General features: G+C 34.8%; 1 protein-coding gene across 1 annotated transcript in view; it reads left to right on the forward strand.

The window, feature by feature from the left end:
* Positions 1 to 22,722, forward strand: part of DIAPH2 (diaphanous related formin 2) — a 2,325,141-nt gene that overhangs the window by 340,477 nt on the left and 1,961,942 nt on the right.

Here is a 22,722-nt window from a genome sequence, read left to right on the forward strand (position 1 = left end):
TGCTTACCCCATGGTGAATCTCACACAGAACCGGATGTTTGAGAGAGGGGAGTTGCGGATGGAGTCAGAGTGCGGCGTGAGCTCTGAGCTGCCGTATGAGTTGTCTGGCTTTGGAGCTGAGTCCCCCCACAGATCATACAAGCTACATCTAATTATGCAAGTTTCTACGGCTGACCCCCAGCCTATCAAGCTGGACTCTGAATTCAGCACAGATCTGGGGGTTTCTTTGCAGCTGAAGCGGATGTGGAGCAGCACCAAGAAGGCGAATGTCATACGAGCAGATGGAGAGCCAATTCTGCTACAGGATGGTGGCTTTACAATCCCTGAGACGCACATGGCTAACAGCAGAAGGGATCTTCCTAAACAACCAGGTGGCTCTGACTCCTGCTTTCTTGCAAATTCCCGGGCTGCGGCAGTGCCGGAGAGAGCAGCCGGCTCCTGTGTGCACGGCTCTGTTGCGGCTCGGGATCTGGGGCCGACTTCCCAATTTATTTTACACCTAACAGCCCAAATAGCCTGGAGAAAAGGAGAAGGTTAGGTCAGGGGCAGTATTCTGAGACCGCTAATCACTCCGGCGGTCTGAGTCCCTTACATGTTAGGTTTTCCTTTTAGTCCGGCTTGGAATGCCTCCATGCCGGGGAAGTGGTCTCACAATTTAGGTAGACGTCAAGGGAGCTGAGGGGCTATGTGTGGAGGGGAACATGCATACAGATAGTGTAGAAGCTGCAGACATTCTTGTGGACATTTTGCACTTCCCACTCAGCATCACACTATAGTTTGTTAGAAGCGACTGATATATTAATTGTGTGCCCGCATGTGTATGCAGTCCCAGCACTTGGCTCTCATCTGTGTACAGTTCCCTTTAAAGCGTTCCCCTACAAGTTAAGTATTTTACATGTTGCCATGAGTTAGGTTTATAATGTTATCCTTAATATGTTTTGTAAGCATATTTTCACTTTATCCTGCTATACTGAATGTAACCTGGACCCCCTAACTATAACGCACCGTACTATGAGAGGCTGAGGGAGTACATGGACTGAGATATTTTCCACTGAACTGATGCTATATTCTGTCAGATGTGACTGATGTACAAATTGTGTACCTACATATGTATATAGCCTTTGCACTGGATTTGCATCTGTGCGCGGTTTCCTTTGAAGGGAATCAGCGCTTTTCTACAAGATAAGTATTTATGGCTTATTAACATGAGTTAGGTTCACAATGTTACTCTCTATATTTTATGTATACATTTTCGCAACTTTGACCCATATAGACTTCACTAATAGGTTGGGTTCTAGAGGGCTCCTGTATCTTTACCCCCTACGTTTTCCACAGTACTTATTTTTAAGATGTAAACTGAGGTATGTCTCATTCATACCCTAACACATTTTAGGGGGAGCGTATGACAAAGTATAGAACACCTATAGTGTTAGTATTTTTTTTTAATTGTTTTATTACTGAAACTGTATGTAATATATGTTCTGCTGAAGATATCATGGACACGTACAAGCCTGCATAGGTTATGAATCGGTTATTGCATTTAGGCTTATAGCAAGTTAGTGTTCTGTTTTGTGCTATATGTCCTTTTGTACATGTGCTTTTGTAAAATGAGGTAATACCCATGGCTGGAAAATGTACCTTTGGGTTGGGAAAAGCTTTGATCCTACAGATGTGAAGGCATGCTTGTTTAATTAATTTTGTAAATCCTGATGTATGACAAATGGGCATGTTGCCATGATGTTTATTTCTGAAATTTTGTGTCTGTTTGACATTTTACCTCAATAAAAAACTATTTAAAAAAAAAAAAACTATAAACACATTACTTATCTTTGGGTTTCTAATAAGGTATTAATATCAGCAAACAAGGGTGGACAGAAACATCACAGCTACATGCAGTGCCATCACTCAGTGAAAACCACACAGCAGATTTTACAGGTGCTAATGTCTAAGACATCTGTCTAAGATATTGCACAAAAACTCCTGCCCCCCTATAAGCAATTCTAATAGTTAAAGTACAGTTTAGCAGACATGTCTAACAGTATATCAATCATGTAACACGTGTTTAGCAAAATAAGAGTGTTGTCAAAACAAACAAATATTCTCACAGCAGAGCATAGTACTATCTCTCTTGGAATGTGACATCCCACTCTTTCTAGATGATAACACTGCTATGGGAACAGGCTTGTTAGTTGTACTTGAGAATAGGAGTTGAGAACCATTGCTCTAGACCAGTGTTTTTCAACCAGTGTGCCGTGGCACACTAGTGTGCTGTGAGAGATCCTCAGGTGTGCCACGGCAGACTGACAACAGTGTGACATTTTTTAAACTTTGCTTGTTTTTTACTCCCAGTGCAGGGGTAGTTTGTAGGAGGCATGGAATAACAGCACAATACATACAGTATGTGTGTGTTTGTGTATATATATATATGCTGTATTAGGCTACAATGTGTGATTTTTTTACAATTTTGGGATGGTGGTGTGCCACGGGATTTTTTAATGTAAAAAAGTGTGCCACGGCAAAAAAAAGGTTAAAAATCACTGCTCTAGACACATGTACTTCAATTAATAATAGAAGTACATGTGAAATGTATTAAAATTGTAAGCTTTGTCTGAATAACTAAAGAAAAAGTTTGGGTTTAATTTCTCTTTAAACATAATGAGCTCATTTCACATCTACACACACATGCACACAATCAACATTATGCAAATCAGTAAGGGAATAAAACAGTAACTGGTTTTAGGTATAAACGTCTTACATAATAAATAATAATAAGGAACTTAACTATTAACCACTACACATGCCATGCAACGAGCGATAATTAATTTCCTGAAAACAGAGAGTAAAACTGTTCTCACAGATAGCGAGGCACATGTGTATCTAGTTACAATTGTGTGGTTTTAGAAAAGTGCATTCTTTGTGAATATTCTGTAATCGAGTGCTAAGTGTTTTAATGGATTGAATAACGAGATAATTGATTAGAATTATGTGTAGCACAAAAAGTTAGCTTTGGCTGATCTAATTTGATAATAGCATTTCCTCCTGCATGTATTTGGTGGTGATTTATTGAAATTATGTGTTATATAAAATGATGTGTTATATAAAATGGTGTGTTAATTGGAAGGCTATTTTTAAGCTGTTTTTAAAACTTTCAAGATTTCAATCAATGCATTTTACGAAAATTAAATCTAATTGTTCTGTATAAATCTCTAAATACATCAACACAGAGTAATGCAAGTAGAAAGAAATTAAACAATACAGGTAAACCATCTGCCTTTAATTTAAATATTAATACATTATATCATACTTATGAAAAAGCGCTATTTACACATATTCAAATATTTTGTGAAAAAAAAAGGCACAGGAAAACCAAAATTTTAATTTTAGGGTTCAGCGAGAGCCTGCAGTTTTTAGATACCTTTCAAATTGTACCTATTATCAAACTTACTTTGTTCTCTTGGTATCCTTTGTTTGAATGCATACCTAGGTGGGCTCATTGCATCAATACACTACTGGGAGCTATAGCTGATGAATGGAGCTACATAAATATGCCTCTTGTCGTTGGCTCACTAAACAGCTAGCTCACAGTAGTGCATTGCTGCTCTGGAGCTGAACTTTAAAGGTAAATGAAACCCAATTTTTTTCTTTCATGATTTTTTTTAAAAAAAGTTTCCAATTTACTTCTATTATCAAAATTGCTTTGTTCAATTTTTATTCTTTGTTGAAGAGATATCTAGATAGGTAGCATGCACATGTCTGGAGCACTACATGACAGGAAATAGTGCTGCCATATAGTGCTCTTGCTGATGTATAACATTGTTGAAAAACTGCGGCCTTCCTGCTTTTCAACAAAGGATAATAAAAAATGAAGACAATTTGATAATTGAAGTAAATTGGAAAGTTGTTTAAAAATGCTCTGTCTAAATCCCGAAATAAAAATGTCGGTTTTATGTCCTTTTAACCATGTTTTAAACATGATATGGCACAACACAAACTGGTATCAAGGTTAGATTCCATAAAGCTCACTGGTTTCTTAAAAATAAGAAATTGGGCAAAACATTAAATGGCCAGGAAATTACAGTTAATCAAAAGTATCTATTTGGCAAGAAGCATTTCACAGGGTCTGCATGGTAAAACAACAGCAATATGAAGAAAAGATCAATCAAAAAGTTTCATCATAGTGTAGTTTAACTAATTTTACATACATATTTTTTTTCTATAATTCTAGCAAGATTTACTCATGTCTATTCGACTTACCCTGATCAGTGGGTCTTGATCTTAGGTAATGGGCTTATCTGATTTGAGAACACTCTTATCACTAGTGGTGGTTTTATGTGGGAACTATGAGCCTCCAAACACACATGTAGCAGCCCTGTTGAGCAGTAAAGGGAAATGCAGCTTCATATATTATATATTCTTTGTCTTTCAACGTTTTCAACTTTTTTTTGCCCCACCCATTAGTGGTTCTAGAACTTAATATTTGGGGGCTTAAAGGGACACTGAACCCAATTTTTTTTCTTTTGTGATTCAGACAGAGCATGAAATTTTAAGCAACTTTCTAATTTACTCCTATTATCAAATTTTCTTCATTCTCTTGGTATCTTATTTGAAATGCAATAATTTAAGTTTAGATGCCAGCCCATTTTTGGTGAACAACCTGGGTTGTCTTTCCACCAATCAAAAAGTGCTGTCCAGAGTACTGAAACAAAAAATAAGCTTAGATGCCTTCTTTTTTAAATAAAGATATCAAGAGAATGAAGAAAAATTGATAATAGGAGTAAATTAGAAAGTTGTTTAAAATTGCTTGCTCTATCTGAATCACAAAAGAAAAACATTGGGTTCAGTGTCCCTTTAATAAAGGTGATGAAGACACATCACACATAATATATGGGGTCCTTTGCAGCTTAACAGGGGTGCTATACATGCATTTGAAGTTGCATAACACCCCTCAGCACCGCAACATCTGATCATACTTAAAGGGACAGTCTAGTCCAAAAAAAACTTTCATGATTCAGATAGGGCATGTAATTTTAAACAATTTTCCAATTTACTTTTATCACCAATTTTTCTTTGTTTTCTTGGTATTCTTAGTTGAAAGCTTAACCTAGGAGGTTCATATGCTAATTTCTTAGACCTTGAAGGCCGCCTCTTAAGAATGCATTTCAACAGGTTTTTCACCACTAGAGGGTGTTAGTTCATGTTTTTCATATAGATAACACTGTGCTTGTGCACGTGAAGTTACCTGGGAGCCATCACTGATTGGCTAAACTGCAAGTCTGTCAAAAGAACTGAAATAAAGGGGCAGTCTACAGAGGCTTAGATACAAGATAATCACAGAGGTAAAAAATATATAAATATAACTGTGTTGGTTATGCAAAACTAGGGAATGGGTAAACAAGGGATTATCTATCTTTTAAAACAATAACAATTCTCACCTGAAAATAATATTTTTGCCTCAAAATTCACACCCCGCTGTAAAAGGACTTTAAGCAGCCAATCAGAAAGCTAATCCCAGGACTTGCAACGGAGTGTGCATCTGGCATGTGCAGGCACAATCATGTCTTCTTGCTATTCAGTTTAAGGAAGTGTACTATAAAATCTCACGAGCTGGACAGCAGCTGAAGTATATCTGTTCACAGAGCGCTTACTCTGGTGAGCTTAAGAATTTGTGAGGTAAAATATCTTCCTTTTTTGCATGTGATGTTCAGGTGATATTTTCATGTCAGCTTTATACAGTTATGCTGCATCACTTTCAAGTTATTTAGCATATGAGTATTATGTCCCTTTAAAGGACAACAATCTCCAACCCACTTACTGACAACACAAGATCCACTTTATATAGTATACAATAAAATATCTTCTATACACTGATATACAGATTTAAAAGTCGTATTTGTATACATTGTGCTTATAATTAAGTGCTATAACACTGTACATTTGTCTTTTCTTCTTCTCCAAATATGTTCTGACCTCTCCTCAGTGAGTCCCTAAAGCAAACCTTCTTTTAAAGGGATATTAAACAGTCTGTTTCACTGTTGTAATAAAAAAACACTAAGCAGTTGCCTATACGTAATAGAAATTATTGCAAATTGTATTATTTATCTATTTAAATGGATTGTGCCTTAAAAAAAAAAAAATACACTACATTTGTGCTTCCTGTCACAGCCCTACATGGAGGACAATGCCTTTGCAGGAAGGTTTATCTTAGCATGATGTCATAAAACTTCTAGGCTAGTTAATAGACCAGATAACAGGGAGTCACATTTGCTCATGCCCAGAAATGACAGAATAAAAATGTAGGTGTTGAAAATCCTCTGAACCTTAAAACATTGGGGGCAAGGGGCTACACTGAGAATTTCTAAATGCTAATTTTGCAAGAAAACAAGTAAGTTATTTGCTGATTTTTACACAATCTTTTTCTTTTAATATTTACTTCGATTTAACACTTTTTTTTTTTTTTTTTTGCCAAAGGAGCACCTTTTAATGTCCCCTTAATTAATCATGTGACTTACTGCACACTTCTCACTAGTAGATTCTACACAATTATAGAATTTTAATAAATCTAGGCCTCTGTACGTGTGCTTTCCAATTACCCATAAATTCATTTGTATTTCCATACCTAGTTTTAAAATTTATATTAGCATCAGCCAAACCAATTAAAATGATTCATGTGCTTAGATCCTAAATGGCATTGATGCTAAAATAAATGTTGTTATTAATTATTAATAAATTATTATTAAAAGGAAATATTTGCCTGTTCAAGTCTAAGAAATATAATACCAAACAGAACACATGACTAATATTCACAGATATAACATCTACATACAGAAAAAAATATATTGAACTGATATATGCCAAGTTAACACAATCACTATATACATCACTAAAACTTAAGTAACACTTTGCCAGAAGAGAGAAAAGCCAATGAACTGCAGAAGTGTTAACATAAAAAAGTAGTGATATCAAGAGATGTTAGAAAAGAATTCGCTGTGCCATAATACTGATAACATAAAGACAGCCTTTCACATTAAATAAGCAGGACATTAGAGTTCTCACATGTATAAGTAGCAGGCAGATTTTCTCGAATCCTTCAGAAATAATAAAATCATAAAATAAAAATTAATGTAAAGCGATAATATTTAAATCTCATTTTTGCTATTGACTACAGCATTTGCAATGTCTATTTCAGGAAACAAAGTCAAATTACAACTGTAAGTGTTATTTTACTGGTAAATATTGTTTAGTAACACTGTGACATATCTATACCACATTATGTATAATCTTAATTAAGAAATAATAACACTAATACATATAATCTACCCATGGGAAGGAAAAAAATTATGTGGTATTAATATAATTTTTGCTGTCGGCTATGATAATGCAGTATCTGCTTCATCAAATGAATTCTAATTACAAATATTAGTCTTATTTTTTATAGTTAAATACTGTTTAGTGTCACTGTAAACATAGAAATTCCACATCATGGGCCAGATTATGAGTGGTGCGCAAACGTTTGCGCCCGAGCGATATAGGGTATATCCCAAGGGTTTGCACTTATCAGGTTTACCGCTCATATTACAAGTTGAAAGTAAACGAGATTGCATGAGTGCAATTGCGATTTACGCTAGAATGATTACCGCAACTTCAGAGCTCTGGTTTACTGTTTTGCAAAATATAAAACACATCAACATCAGAAAACACATCAACTATACATTACAAATAAAGTTACACTCATAATAACATCATCCAATAAACATTATTTTAAAAAAAAGGCAAGCAAAGGGTTTTAACATAGAGATACATACATATACATGTCTAAAGATTGTTATGTATATATATATATATATATATATATATATATATATATATATATATATATATATATATATATGTGTGTGTGTGTGTGTGTGTGTGTGTGTACATATGTATTTGTAGACATATATACACAATAAATACATATGTATACATATATATACACATAAATGCATATGTATACATATATATATATATATACATAAATACATATGTATACATATATAGACATATAAACATATAAATACATATGTATACATATATACACATATAAACACATAAATACATATGTATACATATATAGACATATATACACATAAATACATATGTATACATATATATATACACATAAATACATATGTATACATATATAGACATATATACACAATAAATACATATGTATACATATATATACACATAAATACATATGTATACATATATAGACATATAAACATATAAATACATATGTATACATATATACACATATAAACACATAAATACATATGTATACATATATACACATATAAACACATAAATACATATGTATACATATATAGACATATATACACATAAATACATATGTATACATATATATACATAAATACATATGTATACATATATAGACATACAGTATATACACATATAAGCACATAAATACATATGTATACATATATACACATATAAACACATATGTATACATATATATACATATAAACACATAAATACATATGTATACATATATAGACATATATTGAAGTGCATTGGAGCCCTTTGACGTTAAGTAGATGAAGACTTGTAAAAGCATATTTTTGCAATATTAATTTTAATAAAGACTTTAACTATGTATTTATGTTAATTTGTGCTCCACTGGTAATCTGGCCCTATGTGTCATATAAATGAAGGGAGTATAATGTTGAAGAAGATATCTTTCTCATAAATATGAAATAATAAATACACAATATTGAAAGATTGCTGCAAACAAACTATTTCAATGGCAGCAAATGTATTTTCAGATCATTTTTCACTGACAACAGACCTATTTACATGTAGAATATTAATCTGATTCAAATTTTAAAATAACCTTCTTTAAATATATTATTTAAATTAACAGCCCCATATACCTTCTGCCAATAGATATGATGTCTCAGTTAAAAAAATAAATGCAAGTCAGGCGGTCTTAGAATCAGTAACATTTTATTCAGAACAGGCCCACTAATTTTCAATGTTCTTGCTGTGTTTATTTTTAGATGTAATAGTCACATAAATTTACAAAATTACGGCATGCATACTTATGTGAGGAAGTATTAATCTGGGATTTTTATGTATACTTAAATGTATTTTACAATATAAATGACTAATAATATAACAGCAGGGTTTATATATAGTCCTCAAGGATCACAACAGGTTACAAATTTAGAAGTTGTTTCTGGGCAAAGATAAAATACCCTGATTAATGTAATAATGATTATGACTGCTTTATGTGTCAGAATGCAGGTTTTTTCACACAGCTACTAATACCAATAGCTGGCAAATATGTATTTTTAGAAATAGAAAAATGAAAATCAAATTCAAAACATATCTTAATGTTTTACATTTTAAAAAGGACACGAAACACAATTTTTTCTTTCTTTCGTGATTTAGAAAGAGCATGCAATTTAAAACAACTTTCCAATTTACTTCTATCGTCTAATTTGCTTCATTCTCTCGATATCCTTTGTTGAAAAACATGTTACATAGATTGAGTAGCTGCCGATTGGTGGCTGCAGATAGATGCCTTGTGTAATTTGCTCGCCTATGTGCATTGCTGTATCTTCAACAAAGGATATCTAAAGAATGAAGTAAATTATAAAATAGAAGTAAATTAAAATGTTGTTTAAAATTGTATTCTCTATCTGAAGCATGAAAGAAATATTTTGGATTTCATGTCCCTTTAACCCTTTGAGTGCTAGTGACGGCTCTGAGCCGTCACAGAGTTTCCCACGCTGGTGCTAATGACGGCTCAGAGCCGTCACTAGCACTCTCCCACCTTGAGGGAGATCTGGGGGCTCCAACCTGCTCCTACCCTGGCGATCGTGCCTGTAGAGTGACAGGCATCACCAGGCTTCCCGTTTTGCATGGTGACGTCACCGCGCAACTTTATTTATACTTAACAATGTTAAGTATAGCAGCAGGGGGCATGCTGCTTAGAAGCCTGTATCTCAGGCATATAAGCAGCAACAGACCACCAAGACCCACCATTGGAAAGGTAATCGCCTAACTTTTCCAACAGTGTAAGTCTTGGGGGTCTGAAATTTTTTTTAAAAAAAGTTAAAAAAGAAATTGTTAAAAAAATAAAAAAAACATTAAAAAATCTTAGCACCCAGGTGGGAAAGTGCTTAGCACTCAAAGGGTTAATATCTTATATCTATAATGGCGATGCTAGATGCAAAAACAACACTATATTTAAGATACGAATCAGAGCATCCTAAAAAGCACCCAGTAAACAATATCTATAGCAAACAGTCTGTTGCTGGATTTAGTACTCCAAAAAAAATGTATCTTTTTATTTTACCATTAAAAAAGACACTAAACACTAAATACATTTTATGCACTTCCCTCTACTTATGGATGCTGCCATTATGAAACCTAATTTGCACTGCAGGTATCTGAAATAGAGTTGCTGTGCATGTGCAAACAAGTCAGCACTGGAATGTAGTGATAGATTTCAACATGGCGGCACCTATGATTAGAGGGAGACCGGAATAACCTCAATACTGTGCTTATAAAATGTATTACGTGTTTAATATCACTTTAAGACCAAAACATACATTGTTAAAATATGTTGATTAAACAAAACAAAACAAAAAACAACTAAAAACAATAAACAACAGCCAGACCTACACCTGTGAAATTCTGATTATTCCTAATTACACATGTAACCATATATAGACATGAATGGAAACATCAGCTCAATACTGCTATGGTTGTCCCATTAATTTGATACCACCAAATGCAAAACACGTACCTATATGCCTATTAGGCTGCCTTTGACAAAGGTATACAGCAAAACGTGCATCAGTCCTGCCTTTTTATGTTCCAGTTGTAAGGGAAATATATGTGAATCTTTAAAGTTAATAATGTGAATACATAATACATACTTTGTACACTACAATAAGAAAAGAGAGTAGCCAACCCCTATTTACTTTATCACTAATAAGTATTGCTTGTAGGGACCATAAAGATATTGAGCTTATTCTGACAATAGACCACAAGGATTCAAATGTTACATTCTCTTATTTGGTTTACAATACCACTCAAAGCAATATACAAAGTTTATTCCCAATAAATTTAATGATTGTACTTAATATAGCTTTAGCATGAACACATACCTAATAATTTAAGAATAAAAGCTAGTTGTGTCTAACCAAAGTTATTTTACATTTAAGATACCCAAAATTTAGGCTCAAGAAATGTTGTTTATTATTATTTATGTATGTAGTTATATCCATATCTATCTAAATATACACATACGTGCACACACACACACACTGATGAGAGATAGAGAGAGTAGTTTATAAAATTTAGCAGCTATTTGCTGAACTTGAGAATCACAATTTCCAAGATGTGTTGAGACCAGCATAGGCCTCTAGTTATCAAGGTCTGTCGGACTTGATCCGACAGTGCAGATCAGGTCCGACAGACCTTGCTGAATACGGCGAGCAATACGCTCGCCGTATTCAGCATTGCACCAGCAGCTCATTAGAGCCGCCTCCTGCAGACTCGCAGCCAATGGGCCGCCAGCAGGGGGGTATCAATCAACCCGATCGTACTTGATTGGGATTATTTCCGGCGATGTCTGTCCGCCTGCTCAGAGCAGGCGGACAGGTTATGGAGCAGCGGTCTTTGTGAACGCTGCTTCATAACTGCTGTTTCTGGCGAACCTGCAGGCTCGCCAGAAACACGGGGCATCCTGTTAATTTTGTGCATCCCCATAGAATTCTGGAAATTGTAATTCCCATGCATGGCCTACTTAAGATTGCTGTAGATTAGAACAAGGGCTACATACAGTGGACAGCATGGCGACACATGAGCATGACGACACATGCAATGGCAACCTGGCACCATGAATTTGATGAGCCCTGTTATATTTTATGTCTGTGTGAAAATGTGTGTGTAGCTTTAGATTGCAAATCACAAAAAAAGAACACTGGATCTAACTGAAACAGTAAGTCATATAGTTTTCAAAGTTCTCTAAAATTACTCACAGAACATACATTTCACAGTTTTGCATAGCGATAGTAAAATGTGTCACTTGCTGTCATTATCTGCTAGATTTTACAAATATTAAAAAAGGTGAAATATAGGACAGATGATATGTGGTGCCAAATTTATATAATTTCCAATTTGAAATGTACTTTAATGCTCGATAAATATGCAGAGTTTTTGAATTAGCTGCCAGTTCAGAGAATACTGCTGATCACAAAAGACTTGTCCCAGGTTGTTTAAATGTGAGATATGAGCTTGAAATATTTGAAAATGTCTCCATTACAATTTACATATTTTAAGAAGTACAGATAAAATTACATTTTTAACTTCTTTGTGCTTTGCAGTTTGGTATTCTTAAGGCTATTGGGAATTATAATTTTAAAATATATCCATGATTATTTAGCTGATACAGAGTGTGAGGAAAATATGCTTAGTGGAATACTTTAGTTCTAACAGGTTGTTATTTCTTGCTATTATGTAATGTAATAATTAATATGGCTTTGCAAGGTTTCAGACCAGATTCCACCAATAGTATCTTCCTTGGTTATTACCATAACACTGCACAATTATTACATGATATATAATCTAATAAAGTCACATGGTTTGGATAGCATGTGATCCCATATTCAGGTGCCAGTCATGTAGTATGTAAACCCAATAAAGAATAAGCTCAGTTATAAAGCATTTCAGTACATGCAGAGAACAGATATACAGCCTTCAGAAAGGCATATAACTAGTAATACATCATTGTCACAGAGAAGGAGGTGGTTTTCAGGGGTGCTAGGCATTCTTATTGCAACCCTAATTCCTAAAGGGATATGAAACCCCCAAAAAATATTTTGTGATTCAGACAGAGCATACCATTTTAAAAAAGTTTCCAATTTACGTCTACTATCAAATTTGCTTTTTTCCCCATGATATTCTTTGTTGAAGAGACACCTAGTTAGGCATCTGGAGCACTAAATGGCAGGAAATAGTGCTGCCATTTAGTGCTCTTGCAAAAAGATAACATTCTTATAAAACTACTGCCATATAGGGCTCCAGAAATGTGACGGCCCCTAAGCAAACGTCCCTGCTTTTCATCAAAAGATACCAAGAGAACAAATCAAAATTGGTAATAGAAGTAAATTAGAAAGTTGTTTAAAATCACATGCTCTTTCTAAATCATGAAGGAAACATTTTGAGTTTCATATCCCTTTAACGATGGAATAAATTAGTAAGGCAGACACTTTCTTTTCATTTTACCTTGCTTTATCAGAGCAAGAATAGAGGAAATTTGGGAGCAAAAGAGGGATTTAAATAAGAATAATTAGTATGACATTGTTATCCCCAAAACTGTTCCACCCTGTGCCTTTAATATGGCAAACTTTGCTAGCATACCCAATTATTAATGTCTGTAGCCACCATGAATAAATGGTAGAATTATGTTTGGAAATAAAATACATTGAGAACTATTGTCATAAGATATGCCCTAATGAATAACACCATACTCCGAATCACAAAAATTATATAGTAACAACATCAAGTATAGATGAAAAGAAAGAGCTCCTCAGACTAACATCACTATATAGATCAGTTATCTGACTCATTTCACTGTGGGAGACTTACAGCTAGATTCCGAGTTTTGCGTTATGAGTGAAAAAACATCGTTATGGCCCATAACGATGCTTTTTCCCTAACGCCGCTATTACAAGTCTTGTCAGAATAGCTGTACCGCACACCTTTTTGGCCATCACGCAACGTCAGTACCGCACTTTAAGAAAAGTCCTTTTTCAATGGGACTCCCATAGCGCTGCTATTACGAGTTTTGCGGTGAGGCCAAAAAGTGAGCGGTACAGTCTAAAATGACAAGATCCGTACCGCCATCTAAAGTCAGTAGTTATGAGTTTTATGCTACAAAGCTGTACCATAAAACTCATAACTAAACTGTCACAAAGTACACTAACACTCATAAACTACCTATTATTATTAACCCCTAAACCGAGGCCCTCCCGGATTGCAAACACTAAGCTAAAATTATTAACCCCATATTCCGCCGCTTCCCGACATCGTCGCCACTATAATAAAATTATTAACCGCCACCCTTCCGCAACGCAAACACTATTTGAATATATCAAATAAATAAATCCCAGCAAACGAGTCTTAGCAATAAATGTTTCATTATAGTATATTCACCATAACAGGACAAACAACTCAAATACTTGATATGGAAGGTACAAATGTACATCCATTCACATTCACACAATCCACAACCACCACTTATGGATACCTTCCATATCAAGTATTTGAGTTGTTTGTCCTGTTATGGTGAATATACTATAATTAAACATTTATTGCTAAGACTCGTTTGCTGGGATTTATTTATTTGATATTATTCTAGAGTAAGGGACCGGACTCTATCCCGTGCATGAACATATTAGATAGGATTAGCTGTAAAATAGTGCTGTCACTTGTTATTTTTATTGACTATTTGAATATAATTAACCCCTAATCTGCCGTCCGCCCACACCGCCGCTATAATAAACCTATTAACCCCTAAACCTAACCCTAACGTAACCCTAACCCTAACACCCCCTAACTTAAATATAATTAATATAAAACTAAATAAACCTTACAATTATTACCTAAATAATTCCTATTTAAAACTAAATACATGCTTACCTTTAAAATAAACCCTAAGATAGCTACAATATAACTAATAGTTATATTTTAGCTATCTTAGGTTTTATTTTTATTTCACAGCAAGTTTGTATTTATTTTAACTAGGTAGACTAGTTAGTAAATAGTTATTAACTATTTACTAGCTACCTAATTAAAATAAATACAAAGTTACCTGTAAAATAAAACCTAACCTGCCATATACTAAAACCTAACATTACAATAAAATAAATTAAATTAAATTAATCAGACATTTATCTAAATTACAAAAAATAAACACTAAATTACTCAAAATAAAAAACGAAATTATCAAAAATAAAAATGAATTACTCCTAATCTAATAGCCCTATCAAAATAATAAAGCCCCTCCCCAAAATAAAAAAAACCTAGCCTAGCCTAGTTTACTGCCAATGGCCCTTAAAAAGGCCTTTTGCGGGGCATTGCCCCAAAGAAATCATCTCTTTTACCTGTAAAAAAAAATACAAACAACCCCCCAACAGTAAAATCCTTCAACCACACAACCAAACCCCCTAAATAAACCTAAGCTAACCATTGCCCTGAAAAGGTCGTTTGGATGGACATTTCCCTTAAAAGGGCATTTAGCTCTTTTACTGCCCAAACCCTAAGCTAAAAATAAAACCCACCCAATAAACCCTTAAAAAACCTAACACTAACCCCCGACGATCCACTTACAGTTCTCGAAGACCAGACATCCATCCTCATCCAGGCGGCAGAAGTCTTCATCCAAGCGGGCAGAAGTCCTCATCCAAGCGGGCAGAAGTCTTCATCCAGACGGCATCTTCTATCTTCATCCATCCATCTTCAAGTCATCTGACGCGGAGCATCCTCTTCTTCCGATGGTCAATGTAGAATGAAGTTTCCCTTTAAGGTACGTCATCCAAGATGACGTCCCTTACATTCCGATTGGCTAATAGAATTCTATCAGCCAATTGGAATTAAAGGGGGAAAAATCATATTGGCTGTTGCAGTCAGCCAATAGGATTGAGCTTTCATCCTATTGGCTGTAAGTGGATTGTCGGGGGTTAGTGTTAAGTTTTTTTAAGGGTGTATTGGGTGGGATTTTATTTTTCAAAATAATAAAGCCCCCCCCCCCAAAATAAAAAAAAAACCCTAGCCTACACTAAACTGCCAATGGCCCTTAAAAGGGCATTTTGTAGGGCATTGCCCCAAAGAAATCAGCTCCTTTACCTGTAAAAAAAAAATACAAACAACCCCCCCAACAGTAAAACCCACCACCCACACAACCAACCCCCCAAATAAAAACCTAATAAACCTAAGCTAACCATTGCCCTGAAAAGGCCATTTGGATGGGCATTGCCATTAAAAGGGCAGTTCTTTTACATTGCCCAAACCCTAATCTAAAAAATAAAATCCCACCCAATACACCCTTAAAAGAACCTAACACTAACCCCCCACAATCCACTTACAGCCAATAGGATGAAAGCTCAATCCTATTGGCTGACTGCAACAGCCAATATGATTTTTCCCCCTTTAATTCCAATTGGCTGATAGAATTCTATTAGCCAATCGGAATGTAAGGGACGCCATCTTGGATGACGTACCTTAAAGGGAAACTACATTGACCATCGGAAGAAGAGGATGCTCCGCGTCAGATGACTTCAAGATGAATGGATGAAGATAGAAGATGCCGTCTGGATGAAGACTTCTGCCCGCTTGGATGAAGACTTCTGCCGGCTTCGATGAGGACTTCTGCCCGCTTGGATGAAGACTTCTGCCGCCTGGATGAGGATGGATGTCCGGTCTTCGAGAACTGTAAGTGGATCGCCGGGGGTTAGTGTTAGGTTTTTTTAAGGGTTTATTGGGTGGGTTTTATTTTTAGCTTAGGGTTTGGGCAGTAAAAGAGCTAAATGCCCTTTTAAGGGAAATGCCCATCCAAATGCCCTTTTCAGGGCAATGGTTAGCTTAGGTTTATTTAGGGGGTTTGGTTGTGTGGTTGATGGGTTTTACTGTTGGGGGGTTGTTTGTATTTTTTTTTACAGGTAAAAGAGCTGATTTCTTTGGGGCAATGTCCCGCAAAAGGCCTTTTTAAGGGTAGGCTAGGCTAGGGGTTTTTTTTATTTTGGGGAGGGGCTTTATTATTTTGATAGGGCTATTAGATTAGGAGTAATTCATTTTTATTTTTGATAATTTCGTTTTTAATTTTGTGTAATTTAGTGTTTTTTTTTTTTTGTAGTTTAGATAATTGTATTTTATTAATTTAATTTATTTTATTTTATTGTAATGTTAGTTTTTAGTGTAAGGCATGTTAGGTTTTATTTTACAGGTAACTTTGTATTTATTTTAGCTAGGTAGTTATTAAATAGTTAATAACTATTTACTAACTAGTCTACCTAGTTACAATAAATACAAACTTACCTGTGAAATAAAAATAAAACCTAAGATAACTACAATATAACTATTAGTTATTTTGTAGCTAGCTTAGGTTTTATTTTACAGGTAAGTATTTAGTTTTAAATAGGTATTATTTAGGTAAAAACTGTAAGTTGTATTTAGATTTATTTTAATCATATTTAAGTTAGGGGGGTTAGGGTTATGCTTAGGGTTACGTTAGGGTTAGGTTTAGGGCTTAATATATTTATTTAGTGTTAGTGATGTTGGAGGCCAGAGGTTTAGGGGTTAATAACTTTAATATAGTGGCAGCGACATTGGGGCAGCAGATTAGGGGTTAATAACTGTAATGTAGGTGGCAGCGATGTTAAGAGCGGCAGATTAGGGGTTAATAAGTGTATTTAGGTGGCGGCGATGTTAGGGCCAGCAGATTAGGGGTTAATAACTGTAATGTAGGTGGCGGCGATGTTGTTGGGGGGCGGCAGATTAGGGGTGTTTAGACATGGTTTTTATGTTAGGGTGTTTTTTTTTCCCCATAGACATCAATGGGGCTGCTTTACGGAGCTTTTTTTCCCCGAATGCAGGTGTTAGACTTTTTTTTTGCCGGCTCTCCCCATTGATATCTATGGGGAAATTGTGCACGAGCACCTCAAAGCAGCACTTGTATTTGGGTGAAGCATTGAGCTCAACGCCACCATATCGCCGGGGCAAGCCTGCTTTTTGCAAACCTGCAATAGCAGTGCTATAGGGGAGTAAAATAACGCAGAAAATGTTGCGGTCATTAATTTCCCTATAGAGCTCAAAACTCGTAATCTGGCTGTCAGTTTGATATAGTTAATTTAACTTTGTTTTATTTGGGACATTACATGATAGTATTTTTTTCAAGGGGTGCTTTTAATGTGGCACAATCCCTGTGGCACACTTAAGCTGGCATAATTATTTTAAATCATTTGATTGGCTCAATTTAGCATTTATCATTTCTGTAAAGTACATTTTACATGACATATTTTTCTTGGTACCCTTAACTTTTAACATATAATTAAGGCACTTTATTTGGGACATCAAGTGTGGCATTTTTTTACAGGGAATTTTTTTTTATGGCATAATCCTTGTCTTGCACTTTCACATATTAAAGGATCATTTAAATACAGTAGCATTACATAATTAACAAGTGCATAATAAAAAGACAATGCAATAAAACTTACTTTTAATTTCAAATAAGCAATAGATTTTTTTTCTGACAAATGTATTTTTCCCATATAAGCCGGCCCCCTGTACAATGTGACAGCTATCAACCAATCACAGACTAGTATACATATAAACTGTGAACTTGTGTATATGCTCAGTAAGATTTGGTGCCTCAGAAAGTGTGTATATAAAAAGACTGTGAAAAATTTTATATGGAAGTAAATTGGAAATTCTCTTAAAACTGTATGCTCTATCTGAATCTTGAAAGTTTAATTTTGACTTTAGTGTCCCTTTAATCCTAGCATCATCTACATTGGGGTATTTTTCTAAAAATGTTTTTTATGGCTGACGCTGCAATACCCCCTTACTATGGCCTGAATACCCTCCGAGGTTCTACTAACATTATGTAAGAAAATGTGTACATGAGACTACTCTAAAACACCATGAAAACTTTTGATTAAGTATTTAAAGGGACATAAAACTAAAAAATTTTTTCATGGTTTAGAAAGAGCATGCAATATTAAACAACTTTCTAATTTACTTACATTATCTAATTTGCTTCATTCTCTTGATATCCTTGACTGAAAAGCATATATAGATAGGCTCAGTAGCTGTTGATTAATGGCTGCACATAGATGCATTGTATGATTGGCTCACCCATGTGCATTGCTATTTCTTCAACAAAGGATATCTAAAAAATGAAGCAAATTAGATAATAGAAGTAAATAGGAATGTTGTTTAAAATTGTATTCTCTACCTGAATCATGAAATATAAAGTTTGGGTTTAGTGTCCCTTTAACTTTGACAAATTTTGGCTAGAATCTCCAGTTTTGTCCTCCTATAATGACAATAGCTCACTAAACTTAAAAAAGTGATCGGATCGATTGGCTTGCAGTATGATTCTACACCTTGAAGCTGATATTGATTAACTTGCAGGCCTGAGATTTATGTTTTTCGGCTTGTATTGTTCATTAGCCTCCCTTTGTTGCTATTCAGAAAGTCTCATCTTTTTAATTATAGAAGGAATGACAGCACTGAACTGAATTAATTGTATAGGTGGTTAAATTCTAAACTGTACTTTGTCACTGCCTTAACATCCATTTAAATTTTGCAGTAATTATGTTTTTAGTCTCTTTTTTGTATAATTAGATACACAAAATAAACATTTCATGTAAAAAAAAAAGGAGTGAAATGTATGGTTTGTTTTTTTCTGAAGTTCATCTTGAATATAATATATAAAAAATTATATTTTTTGAATACATAGGAATTAAACATTTTAAGTCTTACATTTTAACCATCAGATTAATAAATAAACCAAATAATTAGCACCTTTAAAAGCCAATATACTCTCACTAGTCTGGCACTGATAGAGTATCTATAATGGGCTCCATATATGAAGCTGTGGGTGCCCAATGTTTCTGATTTGGGAACCTTTCTGCCTGTCTTCATGGTAAATAGACAGTGGGCACTAGGCACTGTACATGCGCTGCCCGTAAGAGCTATTGCACAAGCACTTGCTTGTGCAGCACTGCCCAGGACCTGTCAATCACCCCAAACAATCATGCTCAGCAGGGGTGGAACTACCATTGGTGCAGTAGGTGCGGTGCTGGGGGGCCCCATAGCAGCCAGTCTACACACTGGAGTGTGCAGAATTTACACAATTCTAGTGGAGAGTAACCTTGTATTAGTGCAGATAGCAGGTATATCTGTCTGTCTGTCTATTTATTTATCTATCTATCATCTGTCCATCTATCTATCTATCTATCTATCTATCTATCTATCTATCTATCTATCTATCCTCAAAATCATTATACAAAAGCATGTATATTATTACTATTGCTTATAATTGAGTTACATTTGGGGGGGGGGTCCAGATTTTTTTTTTGCAATAGGGTCCTCCATTTAGTAGGTCCTCTACTGGTTTTAATGGGGATTTCTCTCCGCCAACTCAGAGGCTAATCTGCAAGAACTCCATTATAGCACTTGCTGCTTTGTACAAGAAGCACAATATGTATCTGGATCTGAAGACATTTCCATTTTTACTTATAACCATGTTTTAAAAAAATAGAAAAAAGTTTATCTTTAGCAAGAAACAAGTAGCCTGATATCTAGAAATATTACATTCTTTCTTGCAGCTCAAGTCGATCTACTGCTTCTCAGTGACAAATTTTGTTTAATTTCTTCATCTAATGGTAATCTTTAAAGCTGTAATCTGTGTATAATTTGGAACAACTCACAAAAAACAAGTTCTTCTTATAAACTGTAAAACTTGAAAATATGTGGTTTACCTGAAGAGGGAAAGATTTTTTTTTTTTTTTACTTTAGATCATTAGCTTGTTATGTAAAAAATATTTTTTTTTTTAAACATTTCATTTGTAAGTAAAGGAATACATTTGGCATTTAAGTAACCCTCTAAGTTTCACTCAGAAGATAAATGATTATTTATGTGTTCTTACAGACACATAGCTAAAAAAAAAGGGAACTTTCTTAAAGAGACACTGAACCCAATTTTTTTTCTTTTGTGATTCAGATAGAGCATGCAATTTTAAGCAACTTTCTAATTTACTCCTATTATCAAATGTTCTTCATTCTCTTAGTATTTTTATTTGAAAAGCAAGGATGTAAGTTTAGATGCCGGCCCATTTTGATGAACAACCTGGGTTGTCCTTGCTGATTGGTGGATAAATTAATCCACCAATAAACAAGTGCTGCCCAGGTGCTGGACTTTCTTTTTCAAATAAAGATAGCAAGAGAATGAAGAAAAAATTGATAATAGGAGTACATTAGAAAGCTGCTTAAAATTGCATGGTCTATCTGAATCACAAAAGAAAAAAAAATGGGTTCAGTATTCCTTTAATGATTATGCCTTTCATGGTATTTTGTACAGAAGCATCTTAACTGTATGAAAAAGAAGTACATCATTATCATTAAAATTTTCAAAAAAATATTGTGATAAGTAACAAATGTGAAATTTCAGAAACAACTTTTTGAACTATCTACAGTATATAATTTTTGATGTAAGTTGCAAGTACCAAGACTCTAATATAAATACACTCTTTTTTAAAGGGAAGAAAAAAAGATTAAATTGTCATTGTATCAATTATGTTATTTGCCCTAAGCCAGTGTTTTTCAACCAGTGTGCCGTGGCACACTAGTGTGCCGTGAGAGATCCTCAGGTGTGCCACGGCAGACTGACAACAGTGTGACATATTTTTTAAACTTTGCTTGTTTTTTACTCCCAGTGAAGGAGGCATGGCATAACAGCACAATACATACAGTATGTGTGTGTTTGTGTGTATGTGTATATATATATGCTGTATTAGGCTACAATGTGTGATTTTTTTTTAACATTTTGGGATGGTGGTGTGCCACAGGATTTTTTAATGTAAAAAGTGTGCCACGGCAAAAAAAAGGTTAAAAATCACTGCCCTAAGCACACAAATATGAAGAAAAATAAACTTCTGCTACCATTGCAATGTGTTGTCTTCCAATACACTTATCTTTGAAAATGTAAAATGTTTTTATTGTGACACAAAAGTATATAAAATAAACAACACAGAGATTTGTTGGTTGCATTAAAACCCCACAAATTATCTGGTTCAACCATTTGCCTTAAAGTGACACTCAAGTCAAAATTAAAGGGATACTGAACCCAAATTTTTTTCTTTAGGGATTCAGACAGAGGCCCCTATTTATCAAAGGTCTTGCGGACCTGATCCGACAGTGCGGATCAGGTCCTCAAGACCTCGCTAAATGCGGAGAGCAATACGCTCTCCGCATTTATCATTGCACCAGCCTGCTCAGAGCATGGGTTATGGAGCAGCGGTCTTTGTGACCGTGGCTTCATAACTGCTGTTTCTGGTGAGCCTGAAGGCTTGCCAGAAAGACAGGGCATCAAGCTCCATTCGGAGCTTGATAGGTAGGCCCCAATGCATTCAATTTTAAGCAACTTTCTAATTTACTTCTATTATCATTTTTTCTTCATTCTCTTGCTATCTTTATTTGAAAAAGAAAGTCTAGAAGCCTGGACAGCACTTGTTTATTGGTGGATTAATGTATCCACCAATCAGCAAGAACAACCAAGGTTGTTCACCAAAAATGGGCCGGCATCTAAACTTACTTTCTTGCTTTTCAAATAAAGATACCAAGAGAATGAAGGACATTTGCTAATAGGAGTACATTAGAAAGTTGCTTAAACTTGCATGCTCTATCTGAATCTCAAAAAAAAAAAATTGGGTTCAGTGTCCCTTTAAACTTTCATGATTCAGACACAGCATGTCATTTTAAACAACTTTCCAATTTATTTCCATTAACAAAAATGTGCACAGTCTTTTATATTTACACTTTTTTATTCACCAGCTCCTACTGAGCATGTGGAAGAAAACACAGAATATACATATATGCATTTGTGATTGGCTGGTGGCTGTCATATGATAAAGGAGGAGTGGAAAA

This window comes from Bombina bombina, chromosome 1, assembly GCF_027579735.1.
Source record: "Bombina bombina isolate aBomBom1 chromosome 1, aBomBom1.pri, whole genome shotgun sequence".
NCBI lineage: Eukaryota > Metazoa > Chordata > Amphibia > Anura > Bombinatoridae > Bombina > Bombina bombina.